General features: G+C 37.7%; 1 protein-coding gene across 5 annotated transcripts in view; it reads left to right on the top strand.

Annotated features, from left to right (window-relative positions):
- The first annotated feature begins 7,598 nt into the window (after positions 1–7,598).
- The window catches only part of LOC101173247 (protocadherin-15), a 233,982-nt gene continuing 219,830 nt past the window's right edge, over positions 7,599–21,750 (top strand). For all 5 annotated transcript variants that reach the window (XM_078931825.1, XM_078931824.1, XM_078931821.1 and 2 more), the window contains exon 1: positions 7,599–8,001. The gene's annotated coding sequence lies outside the window, so the exon portion shown is untranslated. The remainder of the gene's footprint in view (positions 8,002–21,750) is intronic.

The following is a 21,750-nucleotide window of genomic DNA, read 5'->3' as shown; positions in this document are numbered from 1 at the left end:
TGATTAAGTTCAGTGTTTATGGGCTAATGATTTTAACCTACCTGAAAAGCGGTGAAGGACAATTCAAGGATCATGATCATAAGAGCATGCTTGTTTTTCTGAAGAAGGTTTCTCTAGGGTGATTAAAATATTCCATAGGAGAGTCAAGCTGAGTCATTTACTTTGCCTAGAGGTGTAAAAACTGCTTAATACATCTCTCACATTTGAATAAAGCTTTAAATCACTGATTATATTCAAAGCTTAACATTTTTCAGGATGCAGGCAAGACTAGGTATCTTTTTGATTAAAACAATTTTTTTTTTTATTAACATCGACCTACAGTTTTCTTTCAGGACTGCTGATCAGCTCACTTCTAACATTCAATGTGAGAATCTTCTTGCACCCAAGGGTTCACAAGTGAAAAATACCTTGCACTGCTTTTTTTTTTCTCCTAAAGAGGAGCTCAGTTTCTCCTTGACGAGAGGCAGAAAATTCAAACAATGCACAATAGTGTTCTAGCTTAGTCTTACAGTTCCAGCCATATTTATCCATCAACATCATATTTTTATTCTGAATATATAACACTTTTCTGTCACGCACATACACACAGCGATGAGAGTTGTGGGGTTGAGAACGTTGCCCAAGGGCACACTTACACGTGTGGACTTAAGAAGCCATGGATCAAACCCACGACCTTCTGATCTTTGTGCAACCTGCTTTTCCTCCTGAGCCACCCAAGGCCATGTGATGCAGTGCATGTTTTTTTTTTTGTTTGTTTGCCGTTCATCTCATAATTCATGTTGGGTTTGAGAAACTTACTCAAAGCACAGTTTTACAAACTTTTGATAAACTTGCACCACCTCCTTTAATTGTGTTTTTGTGAGTGTAAGTGATCTAATTACAACATGTGGACAGAAACAAACACACTAACTATTCAGTGGCTAGCAGACAGATCTGGTTCAGCAAATTAAGTGATGGTACACCAGGCCTGCACAATAAATCGCAAATATATCGTCATGGCAATATCAGACTGTGTGATGCACGTATTGCAAAAGACGATCGATCGCATGACGGCTTGAACTATTTAACAAATCAAATAAAGCCCTTTACAAAGGTGACTAATTAGATGAAAACCTTTTATATTGAATGCCACTTGTCTATGTAGACATGTGGCATTTAGAGTATAATTTAAGTTATGTTGACTTTTATTTAAATAAAACTGTTGCAGTGAAAAAGAAAAGATGGAATTGTTTTCTTTGGTTATTTTTTTGGTATATCGCAAGTCAAATTACAATATTGATCAATAATATCGCACCTCGCAAGTTTTCCTCCGGTCATGCAGCCCTAGTGCAACACAAGCTCCACCTGGGATGGCAAACAGGGCATTGTTGTTTTTATTTCTATCGGCATCCTGAAAAGTCAAACAGTATTTAAAACATGTGGCCGACATGATCAGTGTTGAGAAACTGGAGTATCTAAACCTGCGTGAATGCACAGGTTTCAGAAAAATGATGGCAGCATTGGACAAAGAGGATTTTTTTTATCTATCCAGACAGAGGATGTGTGATCAGAACATCACCATTCACTGAGCATGTGAGGAGTCAGTCAGATGACTAATGTCTATGGAATTTAGATATTATAATATGGTGTTTACATGGTTAAACACCATCACAAGATAAAATAGGTATCACTGTCTGGAATTAAAAAGGATCACTGCTCCCAATAGAAGTTGAGCCTTCTTTTTTATTTAAAAACATATTTTTACAGTTTTTTTTTAAAATTTATTTTACATTTAAATGATTTAGCAACAGAAAATAATGTCATGTTACTTTTGATTTAAAGTACTAATTAGATTAAAAGTATAAATGTCTGAATAGGTCTCATCTTCGGGCTATTTTAACCTAGCTTTAAATTATTATTGGATTTCATTTTTTAAATTAAGAAACAAAAGCAGACTTTCATTAAAAATCATCTTTATCAGTTGCGTTATAACCTTTGGTGCCATACACCAAGTTCCTTTGGGTTAAGGCTTTAATGAAAAAACTATCATGTACCATTACCAGCTCCTTAAATCAGCTAAATTGAAGCTCGGACAACGAAAAAGAACACATTACACTCTCATTATTTATTCAAAAAAACTTGGAGCAGTATGCAGAAGCAATGCTTAAAAAAACCAACAAAAAAAAACAACGCATGTGCCCTTACCGCTAATTAAGAAGTTGTCAGGAAGCAATAGTTAAATGGAGGTGTGTTTGCACAGAGCCAAAGAAGAGGACATCAGTAGTAACAGTCATGGTGGAATGGGCCAATTCTACAGAGAAATGTTTTTAACACATCTCACAACTTTGAATTTCTGTGCTTTCTGCCATTAAAATGAAATAGAATTCTAAAATTTGGTGGGACAGATTTAATTAAATAAAAATAGGAAGACTGTAGATGTAAAAAATTCAAAAAACAAAATTGTGTTTTTGGGTTATTGTGGCATTTTTCTGGTAATGGAGCTCAAATAAAAAATAAAATAAAATCTCAAAATTACATTTATGAGTATTTAATTTAATTTCAATGAATCAGGAGCAGTCATTATACGCTGGGAGGGCCACAAGCTCTCTGTTCCAATCCTTTAGATGCATCTACTTGTAGACCAATAGATCCATGTTGCTTTGCTTTCTTCGTTCGAGCTGGTATGTGGTTTCAAACATTACACCTTAATAGCTCCAATATTGCTCGAGATTTGTCTGTAATGCTATGTTGGGGGTGTGAAGGACTGTAAGCTTGCGGGAGAGCATGCAAACAGTGAGCTCTGTTAAGTGTGACAGGAAGTGTTCTGCACAACAGTCACAGCTGCAGATTTTTGACATAGATTTTTTTTTTTTGGCTAAAAACAACTTAATCATAATTAAAAGACCACTGGGAACACTTTTACAATAGATTAAAATATGATTGGAGTGGCTCTTTAACAAACATTAGAAACTGCTAAGGTCAGTGCTTCAAGGTGTTATATATAACTTTTCTCAGTTCGTTGCATCTTTTCCCAACTAGTGTTCTTCTGTAATGACCAAATAATGTGTTCTGACAAGTCCTTATGTCATCTAAAACCCAGTGGCACCTGGGTTATGCCACAGCTTCATTGTGTCTCTTCTCTGTCCACAGGATGAAGCAGAGCTGAAAAATGGGTGGATGAAATCATCCGTACACAAACAGGCACACTACTGATATTGAGGTCTATGAGTGGCTTAGCATTTGCAGATCTGTTTCTGCTCCCCTTCTTTACATGTCATATAGAATCCCTTCCCATGCAGTATCAACATTAACATAAAGCAATAATGTGTTTAATATCAACCGTATCTTCCCTCAGCTAACAAAAAAAAATCCTTTGAAGACAGGAATAAATAAGAGCTGAACTCTCCAGTGTTTACTGATAAATGGATACAAAGCATCGCAACAATTGACAAGTGTAAAAGGTAGTAACCTCTTTTTTCAAAAAGTATCATATCTTAAATCATCCTCTGAATAAGGAGGTACAGACAGTGTATATAATTATGATATAGAAGTGTGCTTCCTGACTGAATCCTTATCTAACATTTCTCTGTCATTTAAAAGGAAAGCCGCAGTCACAAATCATCCTTTATCTGTACAAGGAACTAGCAGAACAATTGGAAATGTATAATTTACCCAAATCAATTGACAGCTGCATTGCAGAGGATCATGTATTGGAGTCAATCATTAAAAATGCTTTTTTTTTTCCCTCCCTATTTTTTGTAGTATTTTCTTCTTGATTATGAAGGCTCAGGTTTTGGACTCAGTAATATAAAAATACCTTATTTTTTTTTTTATTTTTTAAAAATTCTCTTCCTCTTGATTTAATGAAAGCAAGAAGCTTTTTCTTTTGCCAAACTCTACATTTTAATGACAGTGAAATAAAGGCTGCGAGTGAAGCACACAACAAAAGATTGGGAGAATAATATAAAAATATAAAAAATGTGGCAGCAGTTCAGTCTAACTTTGAAAGAAAACTTTCTAAAAAAAAAACTCTTGAATGTTGTGAAACTTTATTTAATATGAAGCACTTACATGCTAGGATGAAAAAAGGAAAATGCAATGACGAATATTGGTTATGAATATGTTTCCTCTATTTTTAAAAGTAAATAGCGTTCTTAGAATGCAAATAATGTGGTTCCTCTATGGAATGTAGTCCTGGAAGCAAAAATATTGACTCAGAGATTTTTTTGACCACAGGCTATTTTGTAGTAAACTATTGATTCACTAGCAATTAACAATCTGATTTGGGGTAATAACATACATATATACATATATACATATATATACATATATGTACACACACACACACATATATATATATATATATATATACACACGCACACATACATACATACATATTTCTTTTTTTTCTTTTAGAGCAAAACATTATTACTGAGAAATGCTTTTTTTTATTCAAACTTTTGTTTAACAATAGGAAAATAAAATAAAAATAAGTGAGTGCAGTCAAAATAAAATAAAAAAAAAATCCGAAAATTAAATACTATAAACACAGAAGGTGAAGTTGTTTAAAAAAAAAGGAAATTGGATCACAAATCTGGAAATATAGTTTATAGATCACAAGACGCAAAGACAGGGCATCATGATTGGGGGCTACAGAGTCTAATTCTATTGACTGCAGGATGAAATACTGTTCACTGATTTTTACAAGAAAGAAAAGATATGTGAAGATGACATCTGCACAGTATTGCTGTTCAGAGATAATTGAGTTTGGCTAAAAAAAACATTTAATTGTGAATTAAACCCAAATGCTACAAATGGTCAAAATCTGAAAAAAAAATGAAGGATGTGACCAAAACATAACTTCAGAGTGGCTCTTAGACTTTTACAGAATTCCCACCCTTGTCTAAACCTTAAAAATAATCGTCATTTTTCATTTGATAGAGTTCTGAGAAATAATGACAAATCCATTTATTTAATATTTGCTGTGACCAATTATTCCTTTTTTCCTTATTTTTAACTTTTCACCCTCCGAGCATTGAGTTGTCAGGTTAGGGAGGGCTGGGGAGCACGAAGGACCCAAATTGCAGAGATGGAGGACACGGTTCCAGGGAAAGGGGTTTATTCTAATAACAAATGGAGCTGCAGAGCAGGAACGTACAAACTAACACTAAACATGGAAACATGGCAGAAGACGGTCAGGGATGAGCCGATGAAGACATTAGAGACATTAATGGACCAGCACAAGAGGAAGGCAGAGACAAGACTTATATACAGACAGGACTGACAAGACACAGGTGAACATGATCAGGGCAGATTGGGACCAAGGAAGTAAAACTCAAGAACATGACAAAATAGGAAACCTTTCAAAATAAAACAGGAAACAGAACTCAAACATGACTGAAACTAGACGGAAAGCAAAAAAACAATAGAAAGAAACCCAAATCATGACATGAGTTTGGTTTTTATCCATTAGAAAACTTTATGGACAAGTGACTCTGTCATTCACTGTCATTTTCACGGTCAAACCACTCGGTCCACCGGACCGGTCCAAGGTTTTGGTTGTGAACACCATGAAGGACTTTGAGAAGTGTATGATCACGGTCGTCTGAACCAACATGCAATAAAAAATCAAAGAGCCAAATAATTTCTAGAAATATGACGCCTTGATTCATCGTTTTCTCCGAATGTCTGACGTAACCTGATTCTCAGCAGAGAGTTTTGACCTGCAGACAATTTGACCTCAACTTTCACCACCAGTGATATCAGCTGAAGAAGGATATGGACCTGAATCTAATGTCTGCAGACATAACATCGAAAAGAACTAAAAACTCTGTTTGTACCCAGAAGAACGGCTGACAATCAGCAGAAGAAGAAATGCCAACCTTGGACAATCAACAGCTTATGGACCCTTTTTTATTTTCCCTTACAGCATTACTTTATTATAAAAAAAAACAAAACATAAAAAATAATAAATACAAAAAAATAGTAAAAAAAAAAGATTAATCAATTATTGAAAATGGCTAAATTGATTGACTTTTAATGATATTACTTCACTTGCTCCAAAAAAATGGATAAATTGATTAAGAAATCTTTCCTAATGTAACATAATTTTGCACATGTTTTTATCTTTTGATACTTGATGAAATTTTGCTATGAAAATCTCTGAAACAGTGTTGTGTATTTTACTGATATAGTATTATATTTTAATCATATGAATGACTTTTATAAATAACATAATCTGCATATATTTCTAGATAACTGATCTGCATTTGCAATGTTGATTTCTGAAATAGTTATTTTTACATAATAATTAAGTAATTCATCTTTGTCATGTGCTTTATTGATACTTTACGATTCTTAATTCTGTTTGATAAAAGCTAGGAACCGGATATTGATAAATCATGTAATAAAATGGTTACAGTATAACGGGGTGGGATTATATAAATTCGCTTCCTTCCAGTCCCTTTCAAGCAATATCTACTAATATGCCTAATTATCCTAAGTTTGATTAGTTACTGTATGAATGTATAACTGATGATTGTATAGCTTTTGTGTATTATTTCTATTTGATTGCTTGAAATAAACCATTTCAAAATCAAAAAAAAAAAAAAAATTCTTCTCTTGTGACCAAATGTAGTTTCAGGGATTGATTTCTAAATGTAGCAAAACTTTACCCACAACAATTTTTCCTGAACTATTATGTAAATAGTAGATTCCAGTGATAAGGGTCCATGTAATAGTTTATCTGAACAAAATTATCAGTATAAAGATTTTTCACATTAACATCATACATAACCCTTTAATACATATCACAAAGCTGCAAGGTGAGGTGGTGCAGTGGTTAGCGCTCTTGCCTCACAGCAAGAAGATCTCCGTCTGGGCTGGGATCTTTCTGTGTGGAGTTTGTACGTTCTCCTTGTGCATACAAGGGTTTTCTTTGGGTGCCTCCTCCCACAGTCCAAAAACATACACCCTATAAGTGAATTGATTACCCTAAATTGTCCCTAATGGGACTCGGTGTGAATGCTTTCATGCATTGGAGTGTGATTGCTGCTTTGCCACAGACTGGCAACCTTTCCAGGGTATACCTCGCCTTCGCCCAACAGTATGTTCGGCTCTGGCAGCCCTGTGACCCCTTAAGGGATAAAACAGAAACAGGATCAGAAAATGGATAAATACCACACTAATATGTGTGTGCCAGATTGGTTATTAATCTTTCTTTAAATATGTTAGTTGATGTTGATGCTAAAAAAATTAATTATTCTCTCTTTCCCTCTCTAATATACTTGTGTTCCAGACATAGTGATATTTTTGATCATTTTAGAAGAAGTGTAATCTCAGAAAATGTTTTTACATGTGAAAGAAGATGTCAGATTATTAGCACAATGCATTATAGAATCATTGTAGAATCCCCTTTAAGGGAAATTGTGAAAATCCAGAATATGGTACAAATGTTTCCAAAGGGAGGCAGGTCACGATGACACCTGGGAGACCTTGGATTACCTGGCACAACTTTGGGTGGCGCCAAAGCGCAAGAAATGAGGGCGCAGATGTGAATCTGCACAAATAATCGATTTATCCTCCCAGAGAATCTCTCTCTCTTTTTTTTTCTGACCGTCTTCTCATCGCGTCTAGATGATGAGAGTTGTTCACCGCGTGCGTGGATGAGCCAGCCATCTGAGCAGCCCACGTTGCTCCAGAGCAATCAGTCTTACTTTGGAAAGCAGGAACATTTGCAGCGCTCCCCTCTTCAGTGAAATAAACATGGCTAAGTTTGTCATCTGAGCAAGAGAAAGTGAGGCTCGCGCGTAAGTGGTGAGATTACGGACGCGCTGGTGAGCGCTCCAGCTCCGATCCCCGCGCTTTGAAGATTAGAGTGCTGACGACGTCTGAAGGACATTAAGAAAGGGGATTAAGTACTGTGCAGCGTAACCCACTTCTCATCACTCCTGCATTTTGTCCTTTTTAAAAATTGCACAATGACCCTTGGAGCGCTTGGAGAACAGCGGGTGCGCCCGTGAGGTAAGGAAACCATTTTGGTGTCGAGTTTTTTCCAGAGGATGTCTGAGGATTAACGATGAGAAGTTGGGTAAAAATAGATGAGGAGAAAAAAAACATCTTTTTTATTCACATTCTCTTCTAGAGCCTGTTACGCGCACGCGCCTCGGCAATGCCTTTTTTTCTGAAAATCACACGGAAAGTGTCGGGGAACAGCTGCCCCTCAAAATGCACACACGAACAACTTTGTCCAGGGATGCTTAATGTGTGGCGATGGTCAAATTTGCAGACTTCAGCACACACAAGTAATAAGATCATTCTTATTTGACGCGTTTTTCCCTACTTCTAAACTCTTTGCTTGTTGTCAGTGACTGCAAAGAAAATCATGCACAGATCTGTAAACAGCTGTAGAGAAAATGTTATGATGCTGCTGCTTCAGCAGACTGTCTCTGCATAGGAATTCAGACCGTGTGCTGCTGTTCACCTCTGCTCCAACTCTGCACAGAAGGATTACAGCATCCAACTGTTTTATTTTGTATAAGAACTAAAGCTTCTGGTGATGGTTCAGCAATCAAGGCTTTTGACAAAGTTTGTTAAACATGTTTGAACTGACTGTCAACCCTGAAAAGTGCCTTTTTTTGGCCATTTGTTTCAAGGCAGGCTCTTGAAGATTGGTAGGCATTTATCTGACTGCCACAATCCAGAATTTCTGGCTCCTTGGAATATGCGCCGCTTCCAGTTTGCAGCAAGAAAAGCTGCATGATCCAATTATCACATTTTTCAAGGATGTGTTTAAAAGTCTTCCGTTTCTTCTTCTCACCCTCCCTTCTCTGCCGTCATGTTGTTTTACGCTTGCTACAGTTCTCAACAGTTTCTGGTCGGGGTAATGCTTTGTAAGTGTGCAGGGAATATTTGAAAAGCATAGCTGCAGGATGTCTTTTTCAATCTAGGGGTTGGCCCGTTCTTTCCAGAGGCACACATTTGGGAAATGAGAGATGAAGAGCTGGCTCTGGCCAGCCCGAGTCCATTGACATTCTGCCGGTGTCCAGCTCCATAGGCAGCAGATTGTCATGGCTCATTCCGTGGCATAGCGTCTGATGATTGAGGTATTTGAAAGAGGACTGAAAGCGGGCTTAAAGAGAAAGTGAGAAAAATAAATCATTTATTGAAGGTTAAAGATGTTTCCTTTGGCTTTAGGGTAAAGATTAACAGAATGAGTTTACATAATATTCGAGAGTTGTGAAGGAGCAGAGGAATCCAAAACATATATTATAGTGACTCTTCGTGGTCACACTCACTCACGTTTCTCATCCATGCCTCTGGCTCAACATTTTATCTGAGACACACTTCAACACAATGTGGTGTTTTGCGTTGTTGTTTTTTTTTTTGCAAGCAAGGTGCAAATCAAGTTTCTAAAGGTCCAGCTGAGCTTCTGTGATATGTAGAGAAACACTGTGTGACCACAGAGCCTGTAGATCAAACATGGCCAGCCAGGCAGAGAGATTTATCTATTATGGCAGCATGCAACTGCATTGGTGTGCAGAATTCTGTCCAGAACCAACAAGGGGGATAGATCAATCTCTAGCTTACAGAGTAACACACCAAAGAAATGTGCAAACATTCAACTTGAGCAAGAGAAGAGCAATGAAAACTAAGCAAAACAAAACAACAGGGTGCAAAAAACGGAATAACTAAATGTGAAAATGAATGACAAAGTAGAATTGTTAGGCAGCTGGAGAAGTAGGACATATTCACTCATCTCAGCATCCAAACTCCCAAAGTACAGCTCCCTTGAATTTCACAATCTCTTCCATTGAAAGTCACCATTAGTGCACTTATACTGTGAAAAACATGTTTTTAAACTGGTGGTTTTGTCCCAGGGCATTGGGGTTGTGAGATAATTCAGACATGTGAAATGTTGCAGGTGGACAATCGCTGCACATGAGTGGAAGCTGGTGCAGGTGTTTAACAGAATATAGAAATGTAGCTCTCTTAATGCAGAAAAAAAAAAAAGGAATTGTGGGAACCGTTTGCTGAAGACAGTCCAAAAAAAAGCTGCACCTGATGTGAACACTATGTGACTGGAATGTGACTGGAACGCCTACTTTTAATAAAATATAATATGTTGCAATAAATCTAGTCCACTTAACCTTTTGTTCTGCAAGTTATGTGGTTTCAATGCAGTTTAAAGCTTTTATACCTTTGTTCGATAACGGCTTAAGCTTTTATTTTGATTCATGAAAAATGATGGGAAATGTAATTTTCTTGAAATACTTCATGAACACAACAGCTGCTTTGTGAATTTCTGTTGACACGTATAAAAAAATGGTAACGTGGCAAGGTAAAGGTGGCATGATTCATTTTGTTAACACCACAAAGCCCTGAGCCCAAATTGCACAAGTAAATAATCCCCCCCCCCCCCCCCCCTCACATACACACACACCTCCATTAGGTCATATGGAGCCCCAACAATCCACATGGCTGGCAGCTGTAGTTGTAATCTCTGTCCTGGTCTCCACTGAGGCATGCATAGAAGAGATGAATACATACATTAAAGCTGGTTTCAGGGCAAGGAAACCTACAGGTAGTTAAAACTTTACACTGGTTTTGTTTATTTTTTTGCTTTTTTATTACTTTAGTTTAAGCAGTTTTTTTGTTTGTTGTTTTTATTTTTGGGCTCTCATTTCCACAGCAAAAAAACAGAAAGTGTCAATTAGGTTTGTCATTTCCTAATTTAGATACAGGCTGATATTTGATTGGTGGTTTACAATAGCCTTGCTAAATAATTTTTCAAATTTATCGTTATCGCAATGTCAAGGTGCGCAATACGCATAACATTTCGCAAATGTGAGCGAAAATTGCGATAAATGGTAACCTTAAATGTGCTAAAACAATCTTATAACAACTTGGAGCATTTAACGAATCAAAGAAATCCCTTTATGCATTTGACCAATCGGATGGACCCCTTTTATGTTAGATGCTCGCCTTCTATGTAGACGAGGGTCATTTTGAGTGTAATTTAAGTTACTGCAAGTTGACTTTTATTTAAATCAAACTGTTGCAGTGAAATGGAAATTATATATTTGGTTCTTTTGCTATTTGTTCATGTATTGCAAGTTATATCGTCATCACAATGTTGATCACAAATATCCCAAATCCCAAGTTTTTTCTCATACTGTGCAGCCCTGGTTTACAGAGAGTATGAATCATGTCTTAAACTTTGAAATTACCAGTTAAGGATTTGAGCAGAATAGTTGCAGTTTTTTCTGTAAAGCTACGTTCATACTGGCCTCAGCAATGCACGTTTAAGCGACCACTTCTAAGGAAAATTAAACACATGTACCACATTATGTGTTCCTGCGTTAAAAACTCTCATGTTCACGCATAACTGCACAATTTTCTACAACCGTTTTTGGGTTCTATGTGCAAAACATGTGTTGAAAGTTAAACCAGGTCAAACTTTGACCATTTAGGGAGTTCGATTTCGTAGTGGTGTATAGATGCTGTCTCTTTTAATTCAAAGAGATGCCAACCGTTTGGAAATTGATCATAGAGGAGAAATTAATAATTGGGGTATTGTGCCGGGTCAGAATTATATGACACCAAGTCTTTCATATTTCAGAATTCAGCTTTGAAAGGAAAAGTCTGGAACAAGATTTGCCCCGCTTGCACTAGTAAACAGTAGAAAAAGAAGAAGCCCCTCACTGCTTGTCCAGCGTGAAAACTATGGGCAAAATGTGCATTTATTAAAAACCCACGTTTAGTGGGTTCTTTAAACGCACGACACATGCCCGGTGTGTCAGTAGATTAACACCCATGGTTTTTCCATTAATTGTTTGTTGGCCAGAAGAAAAACTGGACTTTAGGGTATGATTGCTGGTCTCTGTAAGAACATATCCACATTAAAATAAAGTTCATTTTTTCAAAATGAATTAACCCTCTAGCCTTAAGCAGCAAATCTACCAGTAGGAACTTGACTTGGGCTGATTAGCTCCCGGGAGTGCAAGTGTGTAAGCTTTGTGAGTAGGTGCCATGTGCAGCCATTCTTCCATGAAACAGTCATCAGATGTGTGTAATAAAGGCGCTGCATAATAGTGTTTTGGTTTTGCAGAATTTTCCGTTTTTTAATGGCGGTGTTGAAGTGGGAACTTACCATTACAGCAGCTGCGGAGGCGGAAATTGGGTAGTTATCATGCTGTTGATTTTTAAGCCTTTAAACAATTAGATTAAGGCAAAAAGATGCTCTTCTGTTTTCCTGCTCTTAGTTAAAGTCCATGTAATAAGCATAATCTAGCTGGTAAATCACTATAAACCTCTACGTTAATCTATATGAACTGATCTATTAGTTCCACTTCCTGCTTAATGGTTCAATATGTTATCTTTATTGTTACTGTGTTGAGGTTAGCATGCATTTATTTTTCACTCTCAATTTCTATTAAAATAAATCCATATTTGATGCACCTCCAGAAGGAATTTTTCTTTACAAACACAGACAGAATACAAGGGGGTGAGCAGTTCTATTATGGCTATAGGAATGACAAACAGTGGCTGAAGCATTTGAGAGTGCAGGCAGATAACATACATTGTTGTTTATGTTTAGATTTAGATTCAATTTGCTGGTGTGACAGTATATGTTTCTTTACAGTATTTTCATATTGATGTTTTTATAACACTGCTTTCACTGTTTATTTTATAACAAGAGCAATTTAGCTTACGTTTTTCCTTATAAATGTATATAAAAAGGGGTTCATCCGTTTCTCAAATAACTTGACTTTAACATCTTAACACTTTGACAGAGTGCATCCTATTTGGAGCCCAAAACCTCAATAACTGTGAGAAATGAACCGTTTTAGCACCAGACATGATTGGAACAGGCACAGGACCTTGCTCTCAGGTTAAGAGCAGCAGGGAGCCGTTCTAGAACCAGAGGGGCAAATTAGGAGAAACGGCCGGATGGCTCAATTGGCTGCATGTAGGACTGATACGTTGGAAATCAAGGTTTGTTTCCCAGGGGCGTGATGAGCCTCGTCCAGCGTGGGTCCTTGGGCAAGACCCTCAGCACTACTGCCTAACTATAGTATGTAGCCACAAGGAGGTTCAAGTCTACCCTGTGCTGGTCCCCAGCCCAGATAAAACATAGGATTGTGTCAGGAAGGGTATCTGGCATAAAAATCTCTGCCTAACCCCCTGTGCGAATTAGTGTAAGCTGATTGGCTGTGGCGACCCCTGAAGGGATATGCTGAACGGTGCACACAAATTAAGAGAAGCAAACAGTTAACTAGACAAGACTGTGATGACTACCACTCTTTATGCATTAGTCCAGTAGATCTTTAAAATAGAATGCTTCAGATGTTTCAGAAACGCTAATTTTTCTGCTATAAAGATCCAAGTTAATTTATCCAGATAAAATAAAAATAAAATAGATAAATAATCTCACAAATCCATACAGAGACACAAGGGCTAATGGTGGACCCCAAATCAAAATTCTGTAAAACAGACAGGCAAACATAGACGTGATCACAAAGCTGAAAGGTTACAGATGAAGACAAGTCTTGAGCGAAAGGAGTATATAACCACTGGAGAACAGGTGAGTGCAATGAGCATAAATGCCAGAACAGTGGATAAAGATGGGGCAGACTCTAAACATGATTAACACACATTCAGAGTAAATCTTAAACAGTTAGGACATTTGGAAGTAAGCAGTTGGTTTCAGTTAGCTCTCCTTTTGTTGAATTTTGATGATTTTCTGCTTTTAAGGAAATTAGTGATTTTTCATTTGCTCGGCTCCAATATATTAACCATAATCAATACTTTATTTGTTTTGTCGTTTGGTTTTGAGTGTGGAGCAGTTTTGCTTTTGAGTAATAATGACAAAACACGGTAATTTGCTATTTTTTCTATATGTGTTTTTACCTAACACAGCCTAGTTTGGATCAGTAAGCTCACAGGTGTTTACAATTGAAAATTATAGATTCAGCAGGCATGTTAACTCAGTGGTATCATGCATTAAGGATTATCTTTATACAAGGGAGTCATTTTAGTCAGAGATAATGATGATCCTTTCTTGACTGATAAAAGTCTGTTGAAGTCATTTTTATTTCTTGGACAATCTTCACATCACTTCAGTGATCACATTTCAGAGAATGCATGAAGGGATCATTTTCTGCAAATACGGCGTTCCAGGTTGTGTCGCTGCATGTGATGTGACAGTTTTTGTCACTCATATGATGGTTTGGAAGTCTGACTGGCACAGAATCAGTTATACTATAGATATGTCTACTTTCAACTATCAGTCACTCGAGATAATTTAAAACACATAAATCTTTTTTTTTTTTTTTTCTTTTAACTTGTCCTGTCCAACAGCTAGGCAAACAGATGAGAGCTGAGGGCCTCTTGTGTTGGACATATTTTATTTTAACAAGAGGGGTTATTCATCTTCAGACAAACCAAAGGTATGTCTGAATAAACCCCTTTTGTAATTGAGGCCAAAATTTATTAATTTCAATCATGTTTGAAAATCTTTGGTGTTGGACCGGACGGAAAAGGAAAGAGGGGAAGAAGAGAGAGGGACGTTAGAGAGAGGGGGGGGTAGGAGGGTGATAATAGGAGGGGAAGGGGGGTAAGACCATGAAGCAGCATAGAGCAGACAGGTTTACTGGTTGTTTATCGTTACGGTACGGTTCAAATGTAGTACAAAAAGGGCGGGGCCTGTTCACACACACTCAAATATTATCAACACACCTGCTAGCCGCAAAAATGTCCACATGTCAACATGCACACAAAACAGATAGTGTTCACGAACGCATACCTATGCCTTTAAACCAACTAGTGTGAAATATTTCATTCATTCAATCATGCAAACTATTAGTGCAAAGGTGAGCTAACACCTGTGCTCAGGTGAGTGTTTATGTTCTTCTAAAATGGATGGTGGAATGTGAAAAGAAGGAGGAGGAGCGCCCGGCCACCCCCACACCCATACCCCCGCCGCAGCAGCAGCGGCAGCCGGAATTCCCCCAACGCCACACGGGAACAGGCAGGGAACAACCGCCCCCCGGGCGACCAAGACCGCCACCCAGGCCAGGGCCAGCCGGACCGCCGCGAGGCCCCCAGAGCCAGAGAGCAGGGAGGCGCAGAGGAAAAGAGAGCGCCGCCCCAGCCCAGCCAGGAAAGCAGCCCCCCGCCGCGCCGGAAGAGCCCAACGCAGGGCCCCACCGGAGAGGGACGCCCACAGCCCCAGACGAGCACCCCACCACCACCCAGGAGTTCCGGGCATCCCCCCGCCCCGACCCCAGGTACGAGCCAGGACCCCCCAAGGGAGACCCGCTCCGCACTCCAGGCAGCCACCCACCCGGCCCACGGTTGGTCCAGGTAGGAGCAAGGCAGGGGCCCGCCGCCCCCGCCCAGGAGGGGGGAACCCCGGGGAAAAAAGGGCGGCCCACAAGGGATGTTATAAATATGGCCCGACCAGGCTCGGCCATGTTGGAAGTTTGGCGGGGCCCAGCGCCCAGGGGCAAGGACCAGGACCCACCCCCCAGGGATACGAACACCCCCGGCTCAGGTGTAATATGAACCCCCCCACCGTGCGGAGAGAGCACCGCCGGGCCCAGGGAGCCGGCACCCAAGGGACACGGCCGCCATCGCCAAGGGGCCCGCACCCCCCACCAGGGAAGGGGTAGGGGACAGATGGACCCAGGTCCCACCTTCCTTGTAAAATGTGTGTGCGTGTATGGGTGTTTGAGAGGGATCCTTTCTTGACTGATAAAAGTCTGTTGAAGTCATTTTTATTTCTTGGACAATCTTCACATCACTTCAGTGATCACATTTCAGAGAATGCATGAAGGGATCATTTTCTGCAAATACGGCGTTCCAGGTTGTGTCGCTGCATGTGATGTGACAGTTTTTGTCACTCATATGATGGTTTGGAAGTCTGACTGGCACAGAATCAGTTATACTATAGATATGTCTACTTTCAACTATCAGTCACTCGAGATAATTTAAAACACATAAATCAATCAGTATATGTCAGTTTTCAAGTATATGAGAGAAAAAAATATCAGAACAGAATCTTAAACTTAAGTGGGAGTAAAGTTGGTTTTAATATATCAATTTAAAGTATTTTGACTTATAAATTTGATCCTGCCTTGCCTGCCCATGTGTCGAAGAGTCCTTGGGCAAGGCATTAACCCCACGCTGCCTCTGGTGGAAGGATGGCGCCAATGTTTGACAATGGAGCCGCCATCAGTGTGTGAATGTGTGTGTAACCGTAAAGTGCTTTGGGCTTTTGAGGAAGGTAGAAAAGCGGATTATAAATATACACCATTTAACATATAAGGCATGTTTGTTATTTGAGTGTTACTTTTTTTATTCTGTAAAAACTGTAGTGAAACAAAACTGGCATGCTTATCTCTACCGAAATGCCCCAGAATGTCAAAGAAGAAGTTTCTTCAATGTTTATTGAAAAGTTGAAAAAGTACATAAAGTGAACATTAAAGAAAATGCAATAGAAAAGGAGTAGGAAGAAAACCTTTTAAGCTGAGAAGCTGACTGAGTTTTGAGGGTCTAAAGTCTGACATAAATGTTTTTGACAGCTGCTTTGGTGCTGTTAAATCTTTAAATCCTCTCCAATTATGTCATAAACTGGTCACCAAAGAAAGCTGCCAAAAGGAAATTAATAAATAAATAAAAAAGGTGCTCATTTTGGATCTTTATGAGAGACCGAAAAGGGCTTTAACTCATTTGGTCATCATGGGACTGTTGCTGTCTTGTTTGTGGTTTCTGATGTCCACCTTTTGGGTTCTTGCTATGGCGTCAAAACAGCATGCCTTAGGTATTGTCTTTTTCTGACCTGGTGGTATAATTGTGCTTTTAGACTAGACAGGTTTGAGGATGCTGTGAAAAAGCGAGTAGAGTGATGTAACCTCTCCACATCTGTGATTGGTGAATGTTTAATTCCTTTGAATTGATCTTATATTTTTGGATTCTAAAATGTGTTATTTAAGTGAAGCTGCTTTTCTTTGTGTTTTGATTTTTCCTTTCATTAATTTAATGAAATTTGTGAAGTGACTACGGATGGCCAAGAAAATGCCAGTTATGATATAGAAAGGATTTTGATTTTTTTTTTTTTATTTAGTCTCTGTGATAGAAGTTTAAAATTAAGATTTTCAGATATCACACAATGTTTATTGTGTGTAAAAAATGTGAATGATCTTTTAAAAAGAGGTTAACTATTTAATGGAAAAAATTAAGAAACAAACAAACTTTTTTTTCTCCCAGAAAGGTGAAGGTTTACCTCAATAGAGTAGAGAAAATGACTTTTCTTGTCTCTCCAAATCATCAGATGATTATTATTTTCATTTTCTTCAGAGCGTAATGGAATTTTTATGAGAACTGTGTTTTTGGTGACAATTTTTAACACAACCAAAATGTTCCAGAATAAACTATTTTGCCAAGACATTTGGACACAGATGCACATGAACTTTAAAGTTTTACACGCTGCATTCATTTCAGATAGACACTGAAAGTGTGATTGAAAGATTTATTATTGACGCATAAATAGTCCATATTGGCGTTTGGGCTCTGAGCCAGAGACATCTTGCCTGCTTGGGATGACCTCGTATCGAGTGAAGAGACCCCTGAGGCCAGACGCTGATGGTGGTTAAAGGCCAGTCTGTGCTGAATTGAAGGAATGCAGATAAACAATCTTCAATGAATTTAAAGGCAGGAATTTGATTGTGTTTGTTTGTGAAGAAAGTGAGCACTTTAGCTCTTGGTTCAAAGTAAAGACTAATTATTGAGTAAAGTGTGGAGTGAAAATCCGCAACCCGGATCACCTGAAGGTGAGGTAGATCTGCCTTATTGAAATTGTGCCATGGTTTCACTTTTGTGTTTGTGTGTAAAGTAGAATAAAAGACTAGATATTTGTCCTTAGGTCTGGGTTAAGAACGAGATCAAAATCAGCTGTCAATGCACTCTAGAATACAGATGAAAAATGTAATCCCAGACAGAAATTGGCTTTGCAAATGAAGTGTTCCTTTCGAAAGAAATTGGTGCTCTGACCAGGACTTTTAAAAGGTTAAAAGGGTGCCATTTTATCCCAGTGGAACTTTGCCACTTTCTTTGAAAAAAGTCCAGTAATTCTCCTCTAAAAGTCAGAAAAGCCCTTTTGGAAGGAAGCTGTGGTTTAGGGGAAATTAAAGGCTTCCTATCTGGAGAACTGAGTCTGCCTATCAATTCTATAAGGTCATGACCTCATGTTGCAGGGAGACTTAAGACCCAATAAAACTGAGACTTGAAATTTTAATATGTGCTCATAATTGAAGTTTTATTTTTTTTTCAGACATCAATATCTGACATAAAAAAACTGTTTTTTTGGTCGTAAAACACATTTTTGTGTCCTGTGCTGGATATTAAATATTGGTCTAGTACCAATTTATCTATCTATTCTTTTTCCATCCTGATAATATCAGTTTAATGAACAAGCATAATTATTGTGGTTTGTTTCTTTTAATATTTCATTAATTTTTCATAGAAAAGACTGCAAAATGAACAAATTAGAGAATCTACACAGATCGCATAAAACTACTGTTTATGGAGCCCGTGACCTGACATGGGTAAAAAAATAATTAACTCGTTCCTACGAATTAGGATTTTGTTCCCACGAAAAAGTATTTAGTTCCCACGAAGAAAAAAGAGGTTCCCACACAGTAGTAATTCATTCCCACGAAATAGTAATTCCTTCCCATGAAATAGTTAAATCGTTCCCTTGAAATAATTAAATCGTTCCCTTTAAATTAGAATTTGTTTAATTCATTTGTTATATATTGTTGTTGGGTTGTCTCTTTTCGGGCTAGCCCCGATTTTGTGGAAAATAAAACATCTTCTCATGTACTTTGTTAGATTTGCCAAATTTCACTTTGCAAAATGTTTATTAACACTGTTTCCATTAAATCATTTATCTGAATCAACACAAACCAACTCAAATTCTCTATCTGTTTATGTCCCAAATGCATGGAAGACACTGAAGGTGTTTAGAGATCAGATTTATTTATTTTTAAAAGCTCAACAAAAGCATAGGTAATCACGTCTGCGTGTCTGGGTTCATGAGATCATTCAGAGTCTCTGCCGGTACTCTGAGCTTCCCTCTGTCCTGCGGCAAAAGCCGCTTTCCGCAGCTACTCCTGTGTCTTTGTCACCCACATTAGTTCAAGAGGGGGAAAATAAATACAAGAATCAAACTAGAGGATCTTTTTATTATTTTCTTGATCAAAATAGGAAATATATAAGATGTGGGAGTTCCGAGCTGGCTGCCTTCCCATCCTGCAGCAGCGCTCTCTCTGTCTGCCAGCCAGCCAGTTGCCCAGGTGCCGGCATAGCGAGCAAACAAGTTCCGCCATCCGCGGCACGGGGCAGCCCGGCTATAGTCAATGAAAACATCAGAGATACAGTGGCAAAATATATTTTATTTATATTATTGCTTTAAACCATTTATCTTATTTACAGTAAAAATGTAACCAGAAGCATTTAATTTTATTTCTGGTTGAAAACAGGGGGTTTGTAAAAAGGTCACAGTTATTTCGAGTGAATGAAATACTGTTTTGTGGGAACAAATTAGTAATTTTTTTACCGGTGTCATGTCATGGTAACTGTCAGCATCAATTGCTAAATAAATAAATAAAGGTTTTTGAGGTGGCAGAATTTCGTTCTGTTTGACTAGCTTCACGAATACCTAATGTTTACCTAATTTAAATTACCAAAAATACCTAATGTTTTTAATAATTTCATTCTCCCAGGTCTGACGACAAAGTTATACGTTCCATCAACCTTTCAGAAAATTGTGTGGTTTAAAAATGAAAGAGTCCGTTTTAAAAGAGGATGGAATAATAATGTTGCACGTTTATTCTCAAAGCTGGCTGGTTCAAGTAACAATACAAGTGTTTTATATGTTTACACAATTGTAATGTAACAGATGATAGAAAATGGTAAACACTGAAGTCGCAATGGCTGACAAACTAAGTCCTTAATTGTTTTGTACATTTATTAGATTTTAAGGTAAAGACAAACTAGGTTTATTTGACCAAACTTTTTTTTTTAAAGCAAATCATATGGTTTTGTTTAACTTGCTACAAAATAAATAAAATAAAATTTGGAGCTCCTCAAATTAAACTGTGCTAAATTAAAGCCATTAATTATTCTTGTAGTATAATATAGCAACAGCTAAAAAGACCTTTAGATGTCATCTACACAAATAAAAACATTCTAAATAACAGTGTCAGGTAGTGTACATTATGCAGAAAACCCCCAAAACGACGGGAAAGTATTTTTTTTCTAATTAACATACATTCAATTGAGATTTAAATTTACCATTTTAGTGAACTGCAACTTAAAGCTGTGTGCCTCTCTGCTACATTCAAATGCAGATTCCATTCTGCATTTGTTGTGTATTTTTAATGATGCTCAGTGCATTTGCTTTTTCATAACCCAACAGCCTTGAGTTCTTACAAAACTGTCAATGACAACCACAGCTGTCTTTAAACAACCTTAATGCAAATGTATGTTTGCATAGATTTTATTTATTTAATCAATATGATCAAGGTAGTTTCCTCTTGAAATGCCTTTTTAAAAAAATCAAACAAGGTACGATGTCGCCTACCACTATGATTTTAGCAGTGTTATTGTAATGCTTTTGGACTCTCAGATTGGAAGTATCGATTGAGTTGAACGAGATTTGAGTGCGTGGCAGCAGGTCAAAAAAAAGCACAGCATTTAATTAACCTCACTGCGTAACATTAGACATCAGTCGGGATGAGCCTGTGTTCTGAAATGCCAAACATATTACAAAACCAAATTACAAGTCCAGTTAAAGCATACAGGCAATAAAGAGGGTTATACATTTAGATCCTAATTCCTGGGAGGTAATGGTAGAAAACATTGTGAGACTTCAGTTAATAAATTGACAAATAACGCATCAGGAGGAAAATGGAACGTTTTTTATGTATTTATTTATTTATTTTGCAGTATCTGTCTGATTCTTTGCAATCCTTGGAAATTCTTGGTCGATGGCTTGCAGTTTTTGAAGTTTGCTGCTCTACTTTTTGGCATGTTGGTGCATACATTATAGCTTCTATTAAAGGTTCACTTTTTTTTCCTCATATGTAATGGGATGCATCTTGTTATAAATGTTTTCTATTTAAAATAATCCGAAGTTGATATCCTTTTTTTTCCAATGCCAAAAAAAACAGAGCAAAAAAAATTATGCTGAACACTCCTTACTTTCTTTTTTGTGTAATAAATGTTGTAGTCCCCCAGACTTTGACACTTTGTATCAAAAATGTCACTAATCCAGCCTAACAAGGACTTGAAAATGCTATTTGAACATGACAGGCACAAAGGAATAAGAAGGGCTGGGCCTTTAATGAGCAGGATAAGGTCTAAGCTTGGGAAAAAGAACAGTAGCAAAAAGGGGGAAAATACTTCTCTAAATGTTTATGATAAATCTTCCATTAAACAGCAAAAAAAGGGGGAAAAATGTATGACTTTGCTTCTCTTATAGAAGAAGCAAAATTATTGAGAACTCTCTGTCCATGTGTGTTCTTTCACACTCTGAAAGATGAGGAATCTGGTGTTTTTGCTGAATGTCGGGTATGGCGCTCTGGGTTGTCAAATGTGTAAATGCACATGGTCAAGGCCCATTACTTCTGCAGTGAGTGGTAGTACATTCAATGCAGAAAATGACTTTCTGCTTCAGTACTATAAGTGATTTTTTTCTCCATATAG

Source organism: Oryzias latipes, chromosome 15 (genome assembly GCF_053564925.1).
Source record: "Oryzias latipes strain Hd-rR chromosome 15, Olatipes_Hd-rR_3.1".
Lineage (NCBI taxonomy): Eukaryota > Metazoa > Chordata > Actinopteri > Beloniformes > Adrianichthyidae > Oryzias > Oryzias latipes.
This window is presented reverse-complemented; position numbering and strand designations above follow the sequence as displayed.